We start from the raw sequence: 13,505 nt of genomic DNA, 5'->3' as shown, positions 1-13,505 counted from the left end.
CTAGGATGCTATGCAGCAGCATTTGGAATTGTATGACTGTAGTTGTACTGTAGTGTTTAACAGGCCGGGCCATGTTGTACAGATCATTTTTTTGGTCAGGTTCAGGTGGTTCAAAACATCCTGATAACCACATTTACCCTCAGAGGAATCCCTATTTACTGGAAAAATATCAAGATACATTCAGAGCTTACTCTTGAAAGGAAAAAGAAAACATCAACAACATCAATCTCAAGCTTTTAAACTGGAAATGAAGTGCTTTCTATTAATGTTTGTCTGTACATCAGATTTATGGTATGTGTTCCTAATTACTTATAATTTATTTTAAAAAAATGCATTCATTGGCAGGGATCCACTGCTTCTGAATGTATTTTCTAACCTTTAATAAAACATCTGCTCAAAAATATCTGCAGTAATACCCACAAATTGTGGTCACTAATGATGGCCATTATGAGGTGGGTGTTGGCAGGACTGCCGACTTTTATCCACAATGTGAGCATTTTGCAGTCATTTAAGTCTAAATAGGTTTTCCATTTGAGATCCATCTGTTACAGGTTTTCCAAATGCATGTTGTTCAAATCAAGGACAGCCGTGCAATTTTCTACTCAACCCAGGGCCAAACTGGGATAATGATTTATTCCGGGTATCTTAAGGTCAACCGAGGCCAATCCTCATGCATTTACAAAAGACCATGTATAATTTGAAAAAATACTTTCTTTTTACTGTTTATTACAGTAATATTTCTTGTAGTTTTATTACTACACACAAAAGCTGCTTAAAAAAACATCCAAAATAGTTCAAAACAGAACAGTGTTTTCAATTTCAAGACTTCCATAATTCAGGCTACAGGAATATATATTCATGCATATAATTACTGGGTACTTTTGGTGTGTTTGTTTCCTCTACATACTTTTTTCAGAGCTCTGATTGAAGTTCTGTTGATCATCATGTTGCTCCGGTGGCTCTGTGTAATTGGATGTACTTCTACCTGACAGAAAAGAGGACACATGTCTTTATGTTAAGTATGATTTACTTGCACACATCTTCTTTCCAACACAGAATGATAAAGTGTAAAATGTTTTAGATATTTAAAATATAGAATCATCTTGGGAAGGGTAGTTGTGACATTATCATGTCCTGAGGACAGACTTACTAGTATGTATGTAAGTATGTAAGATGATCAGGTTGAAAGCAGCTGATGGTCTACTTGTGTCACATGTTTGTTTTAACTTTCATTTACCCTGACTCAAGTGTTGTTGAAAACTGTTAGCAACAGTTCTCACAGAAAACTATTTTGAAATCCAATGAATCTTATTATTTGACATTCTAAAACATGTCATTCTAAAAAGAAAATTGGGAAAGAGAACCAATTTATCTTTTATCTCTGGTGGGATTTAGCTATGCAGGTAGTTGTGGTTTTAACTGCTTTTGAGATGTCAATATCCAAAATGTTTGCCTCTACGCTATAACAATGGAGGTGAATGGGATTTTGTTTGTGGAGCCCACAATACTGTAAAATTTCAATAAAAAAACTCAACAGCAATTTTTTCAGGAACAGTGTCCCATCTACTCTGAATTATCCACATACACAGACACAATAAATTTCAACTCTGAAACTCTGACTTAATGTGTGTGTTCTTAATAAAAAAAATTAAAAACACTAGTCTGAGAGAGTCTAGAGAACACAAAGACAGGAACAAGAGAGAGACAAGAAACACAACCTCCACCACAAGTCCAAAGACAAACATGAGTTCAACATGAACCAGGATGGGTCACACAAGCCAGGGTGGAGGTAGTGAGGACTAAACACAAGAACCAGTAGTTGAGCGGGCCGCTGACAGGGGACCAGGAGTAGGTGTCGAGGTAGAGGCCAACTCATGTCCATCCCCCGACAACACTTTAATATCCACTGGGTCCATATTGGTCAGTTTGTACTGTTATGGATGTAGATAATGCAGCCACAGAGAAGGATTCAGACCCAACATGCAGACGTTACAGCGGATTGAGTACAGTGTACAGTGTTTAATTAATAATAATATAACAATAATCTTTATTTGTAGAGCACTTTTCAAAAACAAGTTACAAAGTGCTTTAACAAGTGTAAAGACAATAATACCCAAAAGACAATAATGCAAGAAAACATTGAAAAGACTAAAATACCGGTTTAAGATAAATATAAAATTAGTAAAATAGAATAAAATAAAAGTGGTAAAATAAAGTCAAATAAGATCGGATATCGGAATAAGACAGTATGTTTTAAGAAGTGAGTCAGCTGACCTGATTTCCTCAGGCAGGCTGTTCCAGAGCCTCGGGGCAAACAGAAACTCAATCCAAATCAAAAGTAGTACAGGAAACACAAAAAAACCACTCCCCAAGATACATACACTATTCAAACGGGCAGAGACACTTCACGGGGAAGGAAGCAATACAAAATGATAAGGACGAACGGAACCAAGCAAATTATAAAACATAGGGAGGGAACTGAACACAGATAACACACATTAGGGCAGGTGTAAACAATCAATTAAGGAACACAAAGACAGGAAACAAAGCTGACAGCACACACTAGGAAAGACACAGGAAATAACTAATCTAATCTATAATAGTTTTATTATATGTGAGCATTTTTGCAGTCATTTAAGTCTAAATAGGGTACATCTGGTACACGTCCAAATGCATGTTGTTCAAATCAAAGACAAGAGTGCAATTTTCGGCTCAACTCAACCTAGGGATGGAGTAGAATAATAATTCAGGCTGGGAATCTTAACATCAGCCCAGGCCAATTGTCATGCAGTCACAACAGACCATGTATACTTTGTTGAAGTACTTTTTCTGTTTACTGTTTATACCAGTATTACGCACAAAAACTGCTTTAAAAAACATCCAAAATAGATCAAAACAGAACATTGTCTTCAGTTTCAAGGTTTCCATAATTAAAGCAACAGGAATACATATTCATGCATATAATTACGGAGTACTTCTGGAGTGTTTGTTTCCTCTACATACTTTCTTCAGAGCTCCGATTGAAGTTCTGTTGATCATCAAGAAGCTTTAGTGGCTCTGTGTAATTGGAGGTAATTCCTCCTGACAGAAAATAGTGTACAGGTCTTTTTAAATTTTCAATATGATTTCCCTGCACACACATCTCCTGCTTTCTTACACAGAATGATTAAGTGTTAACACAATTTATTAGTTATTTATAACATAGAATCAACAATGAGGGGTAGTTGTGATATTATGATGTGCGGAGGACGGTCATACTAGTATGTATTATGACCAGTCACGGGTGCTGACAGGTAGAGATCCCATCAGGTTAAAAGCAGTTCTGAAGTTTCCTAGTGTTCACTTTGATTTACCATGACTCAAGCCAATTCAATGGGAGCAGTTGTTGTTAAAACTGTTAGCAAAAGCTCTCAAAAAACAATTCTGATATCGTATGAATCTTATCTCTGGTGAGATTTAGCTCGGCAAATGGTTGTGGTTTGTTTTTTTAATTGTTTTTTTAAAAGGTCCATCTTCACATTTTTTGTCTCTACCCTAAAACAATGGAGGGAATGGCATTTTGTTTGTGGAGCTAAATTGCAATGGCAATTTAAAAAAATCAACGGCAACAATTCCAGGAACAGTGTCCCAGTTACTCTGAATTATCCAAATACCACAATGTGAGCAGTTTTTGGAAAGACATTTTCACAGTATATTTAGTTTAATTATTCAAGCACAAATACTCCATTCACCTTCATTGTATAGGGGTGGCAAAATAAAATTCACACAGACAAACCCAAATATTCTGTGTGGACAGATACCAGTTAAGTTTTACTATAATTGTGTGAACTGAACCAATAATCAACTCTGAAAACCCTGGAATTCAAGTTTGTCAACAGTACACCTTCCACACTGGAAGCTGGTAAATGGTTTATGTTGTTTCTGTGATGATGTTAAAAATAAACAGTGTTTTAATATATTAACAAGCAGTGGTTAATAACCAGGAAATTATAGGTTTATCCATACTGCAGAACTGTTCTCAGGTTACACCTGCATGCATCATACAGAATTATCCCAGCTTACCTGTGAGGGTGAGCAGAAAGAGGAAAACTGCAAGCATCATGACTGTCCTTTCTCTGTTGTCTGGAAATGTTTGTTGCAGCAGTAAAATCACAGCCTTGTACTAAAAGAGGGCTGGGCAAATGTAATGACTGACTTTTTTTTGTCTAATGAAAGAAACAAACTTAATGCAATAAAGCTGCAACAAACTGCCAACGCCCCCGACACTTAGCTGCCTGTTGGCAGAACAATTTTGCTATCAAACCAAAAGCAGTTAACTTCTCACTTCAACTGCTATTGTTGTTTAGTTAGAAGTACAATGTAGGAACTCTGAAAGGAGTTTTATGTCAAGTATACAAACAAGCAAACTACAATTTACATTTATTTACAACAAATGTATAACTGTTCTCAGGTGTGACTGGTTACTGCACCAAGCTTTCCCTTCCATTCCAGGGCACACGTCATTTCGTGCCCTCTTTTGCCAAACATTGTGTTACTTACAATCGCTGCTTTTGATACAGATGTGAAGTGAAAGGAAACACTGTTCTGGAAGCATTTTTACCCATAAAGCGGCAGTCTTTGAAATGATTTAACAGTACTATGAATTTAATACATGGTCAGTAGTGTTAATTATTAACTTGGTGTCTTTTTTGTCCATTTTGGTTTAAAGGGTCCTTCTACATATGACGATACTCATGAGTCTCAGCCACCATTGCTATGGAGAAGAGGCCAGCAAACGGCTTCTTAGGAAATAAGACTAATGTACCTTAAGTTAAATTCTAAAATCAGCATACTAAAATCCACACAATGACAATGTTACCATGCTGATGTGTAACAGGTATAATGTTTAATATGCTCTGCATCTTAGTTTAGCATGTTAGCATGCTAACATTTGCTAATTAGCACTTAACACAAAGTATAGATGAGGTCATTAGGGTTCATTCTCTGGGGACCATGAATGCCAATACTTATTATTTCAGTCTGAACCAAAGTGGCGCGTCAATGGACAGGCATTGTCATAAATAGAGCCACAGGGCTGGAAAAACAGAATGTATCCAAACTTTATCTAGAAATGGATCGTGTATTTGGTCATAAACCAAAATTATTGGATGAATTTTGACCTAATCGTAGCAGTGGAGAAAAAATCAGGGGATCACCAAAGTTATTATAATTCATCCTGAGGGGGACATTAATGTGTCTGATCGTTTATTGATTTATATCTCTGAATATTTGTGTTTGTCTACAAAGCCTAAAATAAGTAGCTTTTGCTTTCCATAAGTGGCACAAGCAACATTCAATGTCTGAGTTTTTTGGTGACTGAATGTTTGTCTCTAAACCTGCTAAGAATTCTTAGCTGAACTTTTTATGTACACAGGCTTTTTACCATATAAATATATATGACATTTTCTAATGCAGTGGTTGATGACCTTTGTACAGATAATTCGGGCAAGAGAATAGCCATTCAAGCCCCAGAAATGCTCCAAGTGCAATTTACCTAATGTTGTTTAGGTGGTTGATGTTCCTACTCCCCCACATGAAAATCAGAATCAGAATCAGTTTTATTGCCAGGTATGTGTACACATACGAGGAATTTGACTCAGGATTGTACATTGCTCACAATGTGCTTACTTATACAATAATAAAATAATAATATAATAATAATAAAATAAAATCGTGTTCTTGTGAGTGCACTGGGAATGCAAATAGCTGTATTGTGCTTTTTCCATGGCAAGAGTGGCTCGTTTCTCAGCCAGAATGTCGTGGAAGTGGGGTGTGGCGTGGAAGCTTGTTGGCCACTGCAGCCAGCTGTGCACCCAGTTGGAATAATTTCTCAAAATATGATACGGTAGCGCCGTCTAATAGCTCAGCTACTTTTATGCAAATTTTAATTTTCAGTGGGCTATTATATGCATGTGATAGTACGAGGTTTTACCTAACGAGCTTTTTGCATTTCTTCACAGTGCTGGAAATGTGCGTACGCCACTTCCCAAGCAAAGGTTGTGATCTATACAAAACTAACTTGACGGGAGAATGTGCGGTCCTCCACGCAAACTCTGAGACATGCGTACGCACATAAACTGGAGAAATGAGAAACGGCAAAATGTTTGTAAAAGATACTATTGTGTAAAATAAATCTAAATATTACCTCTGAGTGGTATAGGCCAATAAAACTTATATAATTTATGAGTGTGGTTTGTGTTCATGTTTAAGTCTGTTTTTGGTTCTGTGTTTCTTTGTGTAGCCTTGTTTATTATTTTATTCATTCACATGTTTAGTATCTGTCTTGTCTCTTATCTTAGTTCTTAGTCCTGCATTTTAGTTCCTTGCCTCAGTTCTTAGTTCTGTGCTTTTGTTCATGTTAGTGTGATTCCTGGTCTGTGTATTTCTGTTTCATTATTTGATCTTGTCTTGTTTAGGATTTTGTAGCTTAGTTTAAACTTATGTTTATCAGCACGTTTTTGAGTCCTTAGTCCTATGTCTCCATGTTTTAGTGTAGTCCTGTCTCCTGTTTGGTCCTTTCTCGGTTCCCTGCCCTGATTTTGCTGTCTTTCCATGTTTTGTGTTTTACTTTGATAGATCTGTCCTGGTGTGTTCCTGTGTGCCTTACTTCCTGTTTTATTTTGTAGTATTCTATTCACAGGTATCCTTGTCTAACTTTGTTCCTGTTGTTGATTACCTGATGTGTTTCAGCTCCCTGCTTGTTTGCCTGTGTATATATTGCCCTCAGTTGTGTTCACTGTTTGTGACGTCCTTGTAGTCTTATGTTGAGTGTTTAGCTGTGCTTTGTTCTCTGTGTTTCCTGGATTTATCTTGCGGATTATTACCTTGTTCTCTGTTTTTGGATTACCCTGTTTCCTTGGACACTCTTTCATTTGGATACGTAGCTTTGTTTGGACTTTTTGCCTGTGCCTTCACGTAAGACTGTTTAGTTTGCTTTAATAAATATTTGTATTGTATTTTAACTGCATGCTCTCGCCTTTTGGTCTGCCTTTGGGTCCACCTCAGCTCTCTGACTGCACTCAGTCATTTACCATGACAGTAGGATGTCACCACAGAATGGACCCAGCAGACTTTAAATTTGAGATGGACATGTTTTTGGATGTGTTACCTGTTAGGAGTTGTGGACTGACTGTCAGTTTGCTCCAAGCATTAAGACCCAGCAAGCTGCTCTCTCCAAGGCTCCTGCCTGTTTCGCTGCCACCTGGCTTTCCTGACGATCAGGCAGACAGACAGACCCGTCCGGGTCGCTATAAAAAGGCATCATATAAGATCATTTGCAGTGAACACAAAAAGAACCATGATTAAGTATAATAAACACAAAGGAGATATTGTTTTTTGCAAAAGAATGCAGTGCAATTTATTCTCATAAATAAGGTGAACAGTTGAACAAATTACATTTAAATTGATGCCGTTATCGATGCTTCAGTCAAGCAATTATGAGTGCATAGTTTCATATACTGTTATCACATCACGTATTAGTTGCCTTATTGAGCCAAACGCTGTGCGCCAGTGTGTGGATGTGATGCGTTGCACAAAATTATAACACTATTTATTAAGTTGATCTTTCAGTGTAACGCTTATTTCACGTAAAACAAGTCATTTTTCTTTTGATTCATCAGCAGCCTCGTTAAGTGAGGAGACTGTTTAAGTAAATGTTCAAACACAAGTGGAATGTATTTGCTTTACTCTCTTTTCAAACGAGGGAATCCAAAGTAGTACCTGGGTCATCCAGTGCATCTTGCATTTATGTGTCCTCCTCCACTTCCGTCACTACTCAGGAGGGATGCCCCTTCCAGCAGATCAGTTATGAAGGGATGGAGCTACTTTAAGATACACTCAGTACAAGCCTAAATAGTTTTTGAGGAGTACCTTGTTGGCTGCTCTGTTTTTAAGTCTAGTTTAAACACAGAAGAATGTGCACACATCCAAACAAACCTGTGGGTAAGTAACATAAAACAAAGAATGACCTTCACAGAGTTATAATGAATCCAACTTGGTGGTATCATTAATTATGACGATGCAAACTCTGAGGTCCTGAGCTGTTCGAATGCACTTGTGGTAAATTGGTGCATCTCTACAGTGTAAGCCTTCTGTGCCCACAACACCTTCTATAAGGCATCAAAAGTATTCAATGTGCAGATAATTCTTTGGTTTTCACAATAGAGTAACTCCCCATTAATGTCACATACATGTCTTAAAGAGATGTCCAAATCCAAATCTATAACATCAGCTTTTAATTTTTTTACTGACAAATGCAAAATGTTAACTTATAATACTATCTTAAGATTTTCATTTACAGCTGTAAACGATCATATTTTCACACTATATTCTTTAACTTTAGAAACTGATGAATGAAGAATGTGATTTTATTTTTAGTAAATTTAGGGTGATCAATTTTAAATAGTAAAAATGATTTCTAATACAAAAGCAACAGTTTAACAAATTAAAATCATATTAAGCATTCATGGGAACATCAATATTAAAAGGTTACAAATGTAAAAGTTGTTTTGTATGACTTGAAGTAATGTGTTGTAACAGTAAATATAATAAGAGAACTTATGTATAGGAACTATATACTCATAATTTGAAATCAGTTGAGTTCAGGTGCTGTGGAGTAAAAGAAAAACAAGGCTGAGCAAAGCAGTGAGCTGCAGGATCTGGCAGGGACACACTGGAAGCTGGGACTTCTGTAGAGCTGGACTCTGGTGCTTCACATCTGGAATGATGCTGCCATCAGCTCCTCTGGCTCCTGTAAACACAACAATGGTAGAAAGTTACTGACAGCCTCTTCCCAACTGTCATGAACCTACTGAACTCTGAGATCGCCTCATGATAACCTCTCTGGCATGTAACAGTAAATATGGCAACGTACAATACACTGCTTACTCATACAGTATGTGCAATATTTATCTTGCTGCAGGACACCACTTATCAGTGAAGTCAGTTGTTAATGTAACGTTATATTTATTATTTTGCTCTTATGTTAAATTACTGTTGAACTGGTATTACTTAACATATATTTTTTGATCATTTTAATGCACCTTTGAGTTGTCACAAAAGTAATCTGTGCTACACAATAACAAAAAGGGCTTGAATCTCGAAAGTAAGCAGGGCCTCACAGGTTAAAAATACATACAGCTGGAGAGCCTAGACTAAACTCAGAAGCGGCTGTCATTCAGCTAATCTTTCTACATAACTAATACTTGACCCAACAGAGGAACATGGCCATTACATCCCGGCTAGTTAGTTACCTGTGTTTACCAACACGACAACCGCAACCACCGCTGCTTCCCCCTCGACCCTCAACCCCGTCCCTCAGTCCAGGTTGAGCCGCTTAGTCTAGTGACACAGTGATTTTATTACAGTAACTTTAATGTTACCTATCCAAATCTAACAATGGCTTTTTGGCAAGTTTACCGTTAACATTGCATAACGTCATCTAACTGACGAGGTGGGCCATTAACATTACTTTACTAACTTAATGTTACTTAACGTTACCTTCTAACGGAGTCATTATTGTTCCAAAGTGTTATCACCATAAATTCAAACACTTTAATATGTTGACTTCTGTGCACGATTCTTTAAAAACTCTAGTTAGCACTCTCCAGTTATTTTAGCATCGTTACCAAAGCTTTATGCTGGCTAAGTAGTTAGTTAGGTAACGTTAGCTAAGCTAACATGCCAACGTCACAAACTCATAATGTTACCTGTTAATTATTGTAACACATAAATAAGTAAATATAAATAAACACATAATAATAAAAGAATATTAATCACCAACTGGAGCACAGGCGTGTGGAGGTTCTCTTTTTCTCCAAAAAATCGCTCAGCATGTCTTTATTTGTCCAGTATCTGCATAAAGAAACGTCCAAAAGGCTCAAACAGGCAGAGCTGCCGAGCTGCCTGTCAATCAAAGTGGCAATGCCCCTAATAATGCAGAACTTTAAGGCTTAATCTAATTTAAATGGGGGAGTTATAAAAAAAATTCACCCCCCTCACAGTTGTCATGAAGGGTAAAGTTAGCGATATACAATAAAACCATCTTTTGTACCAGGCTGTAAACATGTTTTATTCTGCTGTAAAGGAAACCGGAAGGTTGCCGCTTGGTGTAATTTCTTTTTTTAGCTTTTCCGTCAGAATATGCCTCCTTTTCTTCATGCAGTCCACAGGCTAAGTATTAATATTAATGAGGGTTGTTTCATTGACCATTTATAGGCAACTATAGGCGTTTAAAGGGTTGGGCAAGGAGCTCGCTCACACACTCCACATTTCAATTTAATTGTGATTTATAAAGGGAAATCAGTGTAAAACATGCATGTGCAGTGTTTTACAAATCAGAATATTTTTGTGCGTACGCACTTCCTGTGTTTTGAACGTACGTATCCTTTAGGAGTCTTTTCTACGTAAAGTTTTATAAATGAAATCCCAGGGGCCTCATTTTTTTATAAACGGTGCATACGTACAAAACAAGGCTGGAAACGTGCGTGTGCGCCACTTCCCAAGCAAAGGTTGTTATCTATAAAAAAACAAACTTGACGAAAGAATGTGCTTCCTGCAAGTAAACTCTGAACCATGTGTGCACACATAAACTGGAGAAATGAGAAACAGCGACTCACATGGCTTTTGAAATGAATAGGCCTACTATTGTGTAAATTAATCAGAATATTACCTCTGAGTATTACAGGCTTAAAGTCTTTCTGAATAATCAAACACCCATTTGAGTTTCCCTGAAGTGTGCAAAAAAACAAAACAGATTTAGGATAATAAACACAAACGGAGATCTGTTTCTGCAAAAGAACAAATATGTTATACAGTTTAATCGGGAATCATATTAATTAATTGGCTTCTTGCATGCAGTGCAATTTATTGGATAAATAAGGTGAACAGGTTTTCAATGCGTCAGTCGAGCAAATACGAGTGCAAAGTTTCATGCAGCCTATTATTGCCTATATATTGTTATCAGATGTTCGTTGCCTTATCAAGCCAAACACTGTGGGCCAGAGTGTGGATGTGATGAATGTCAGTGTCACACCGAGTTAAATTTTGTTTTATAGCTTTTCTGTCAGAATTGAACTTTTTCTTCATACAGTCAGTACGAATTAATATTAATGAGGTGTGTTTCACTGACCATTTATAGGTCACTATGGGCGATTGAAGGGTCAGACATTGAGCCCCCTCACATGCGTCACATTTCAAGTTGATTGTGATTTATAAAGGGAACATTGCTTACAAGTGTGCGTATGCACAAGTCTGAATATTTTTTGGTGGACGCCATTTTTGGCTTTTTTTTGGCCTACGTACACTTTTAGTGAGGATTTTACACACAGTTTTATAAAAGGCCCCTGGACTTTGAGGTTGGAAGGCCTCCTTGCCATCAGTTCCCTCCACAGATTTTCAATGGGAATCCGAACTGTACTCTGGCTGGGCCACTCCAAAATGTAGATATGGTTGTCTGTTAACCATATATTGACCACACTGGCTGTATGGTTTGGATCATTGTCTTGTTGGAAGATCCAGTGCTGCCTAAGGCCAAGTTTTTCTGCAGACTGTCTGATGTTTTCCTCCAGAATCTCAGTGTAGTCCTCTTTTATCATTTTGCCATTTACTTTGACAAGGTTGCCTGGCCCATTGGCTGAAAAACACCCCCAAAGAATTACATTCGCACTGTGGGGATGGTAAATGCTTCTCCTTTGTTTCACCAAACAAAAGCCACGTCCCGTTTCCCAAACAACTCAATCTTCGTCTCATTCGACCACAGAACTGAGAACCAAAATCTTTCGCTTTTCCAAAGGCTAGGCTTTATAGCCTTTCCTAGTCTTATGACAAGATACAGTTGCTATTGACCATTTGAAATATTATAGAAACTTGCATTTTCTTGAATATTTGCAACAATTTCAAGGGGTATGAATAATTTTGGACATGGCATTTTTAGCATAAATGTAAAAAAAAACAACAACAGAGAAATAGTTCATATTTATCAGTAACATCTCTAACACAATATCTTACCTTCTTTGCCACTTGTTTATGTAATTTCCAGCCAGATGAAACCTATAAAATTCACTATGTAATAATGAGCCTAAAAGGGCATAAAATTAAAGCATTACAATTATCTTTTACACAGTTTGCCTGGTCAGCTGAATTTTTAAAACCATTTTTTTCTAAACTTCACTGTTAATTACTACCTTAGTAGGGCATTATACGTGAAAATCCATCAACCATTCATACCATTTAAAATTTATTTGCAATTGCCAATTCAAGAGTTATGGCAGTTTGCAACATGAATTTGGCAAACAATTAAAGTAAAACTCTTGTCTGTTTTGACAAATGAGACCAATAAAACCTTCTCGTCAAAGGACATGATTATTTTTACTTGAACATTGACTGATAAAGCTTTTACCACTTACCACATCTAGAATAGCATAGAGCAGTACTTCCAGGTATACATGTATGGGACGTAGTTTTAACAGGCCGGGTCATGGAGTACAGCTCATTGTTTTTGTTCAGATTCAGGTTTAAAACATCCTGATAACTGCTCAGGGAACATCCCATCTATAGAAAAAAACATCCAGACACATTCTCTATGACTGAATTTACTCTTCAAGTAAAGAAATAAGGAAACATGCTGATTTCCGTGCTCTTATTAATTTTTCTTTTAGATTAGAACAGAGCTCTTATGTTTGTGTGGACATCACATTTACTGTATGTGCTCTAAATTGCAGATTAGTAAGTATGAGTGCTTCTAAATGTATTATCAGAGTTGTAAAAATACAAGCTCACAAATATCTGCAGTAATGTCCAGTGATTGTGGTCACTGAAAGGCCATTATGTGATGGGTGTTGGCCGGACTGAGGGGTTTTATTTCATCATAATTTTAAAGTGTGAGCATTGTTGCTGTTATTTAAGTGTTATTGAGGCTCTTTATATATTATGGAGGATGGGGGGATCCGTTAATCAGGTTATTGTACAGGCCCCAGTTCAGTCTTTGTTGGATTATTGTTGTGTCATTTTCTGACTTGTCTGTATTCCCCAGACTCACTCTATATTCTCTGAAGCTAGATTGTTTCTGATCAGTTCTTGGCTTTTTGGATTAAGCTTCTTTTGATGGATTGCTTCATCTTTGATCACCATTAAATGCATGTAAGCCTGTGTTCCTATGCTCATTCTAGCTGTGAATAAACCTCACCATCTGCATCTGTGCTTCCCCAGTATCTTGCATTTTGGCCCTCACTCTGTTATCTGCTTCGGCATTGACCAAATCTCACAAATTGTTGCCCAGATGCTTGTTGCTTGCATTCTAAGTACAGCCTATTTCCTATGATCCTTGTCTCCTGGACACAGTTCAGCCTAATCAGGACAGCTGTATTGACTAGTCATCTCAGGAGACATAGCAAAACACTTCAGACTGAAAGTGCAGTGGTCACATTGGTTAATCAGAATCAGAATCAGAAGGAGCTTTATTGTCAAGT

The 13,505-nt window shown here is 37.2% G+C and overlaps 1 long non-coding RNA gene across 1 annotated transcript; it reads right to left on the bottom strand.

The window, feature by feature from the left end:
• Positions 1-86: 86 nt before the first annotated feature.
• LOC119916577 lies at positions 87-4,252 on the bottom strand. The gene is made up of 3 exons (XR_005447113.1): positions 4,063-4,252; positions 908-985; positions 87-158 (listed from the first exon to the last, which is right to left on the bottom strand). It is a non-coding gene; the product is annotated as an uncharacterized LOC119916577 (long non-coding RNA).
• Positions 4,253-13,505: the final 9,253 nt, after the last annotated feature.

This window comes from Micropterus salmoides, unplaced genomic scaffold (assembly GCF_014851395.1).
Source record: "Micropterus salmoides isolate LMB-PRFRI ecotype aquatic unplaced genomic scaffold, ASM1485139v1 Ms_hic_scaffold_21, whole genome shotgun sequence".
Lineage (NCBI taxonomy): Eukaryota > Metazoa > Chordata > Actinopteri > Centrarchiformes > Centrarchidae > Micropterus > Micropterus salmoides.
Note: the sequence above shows the minus strand (reverse complement) of the source record. Positions and strands in the feature narration are given on the sequence as shown.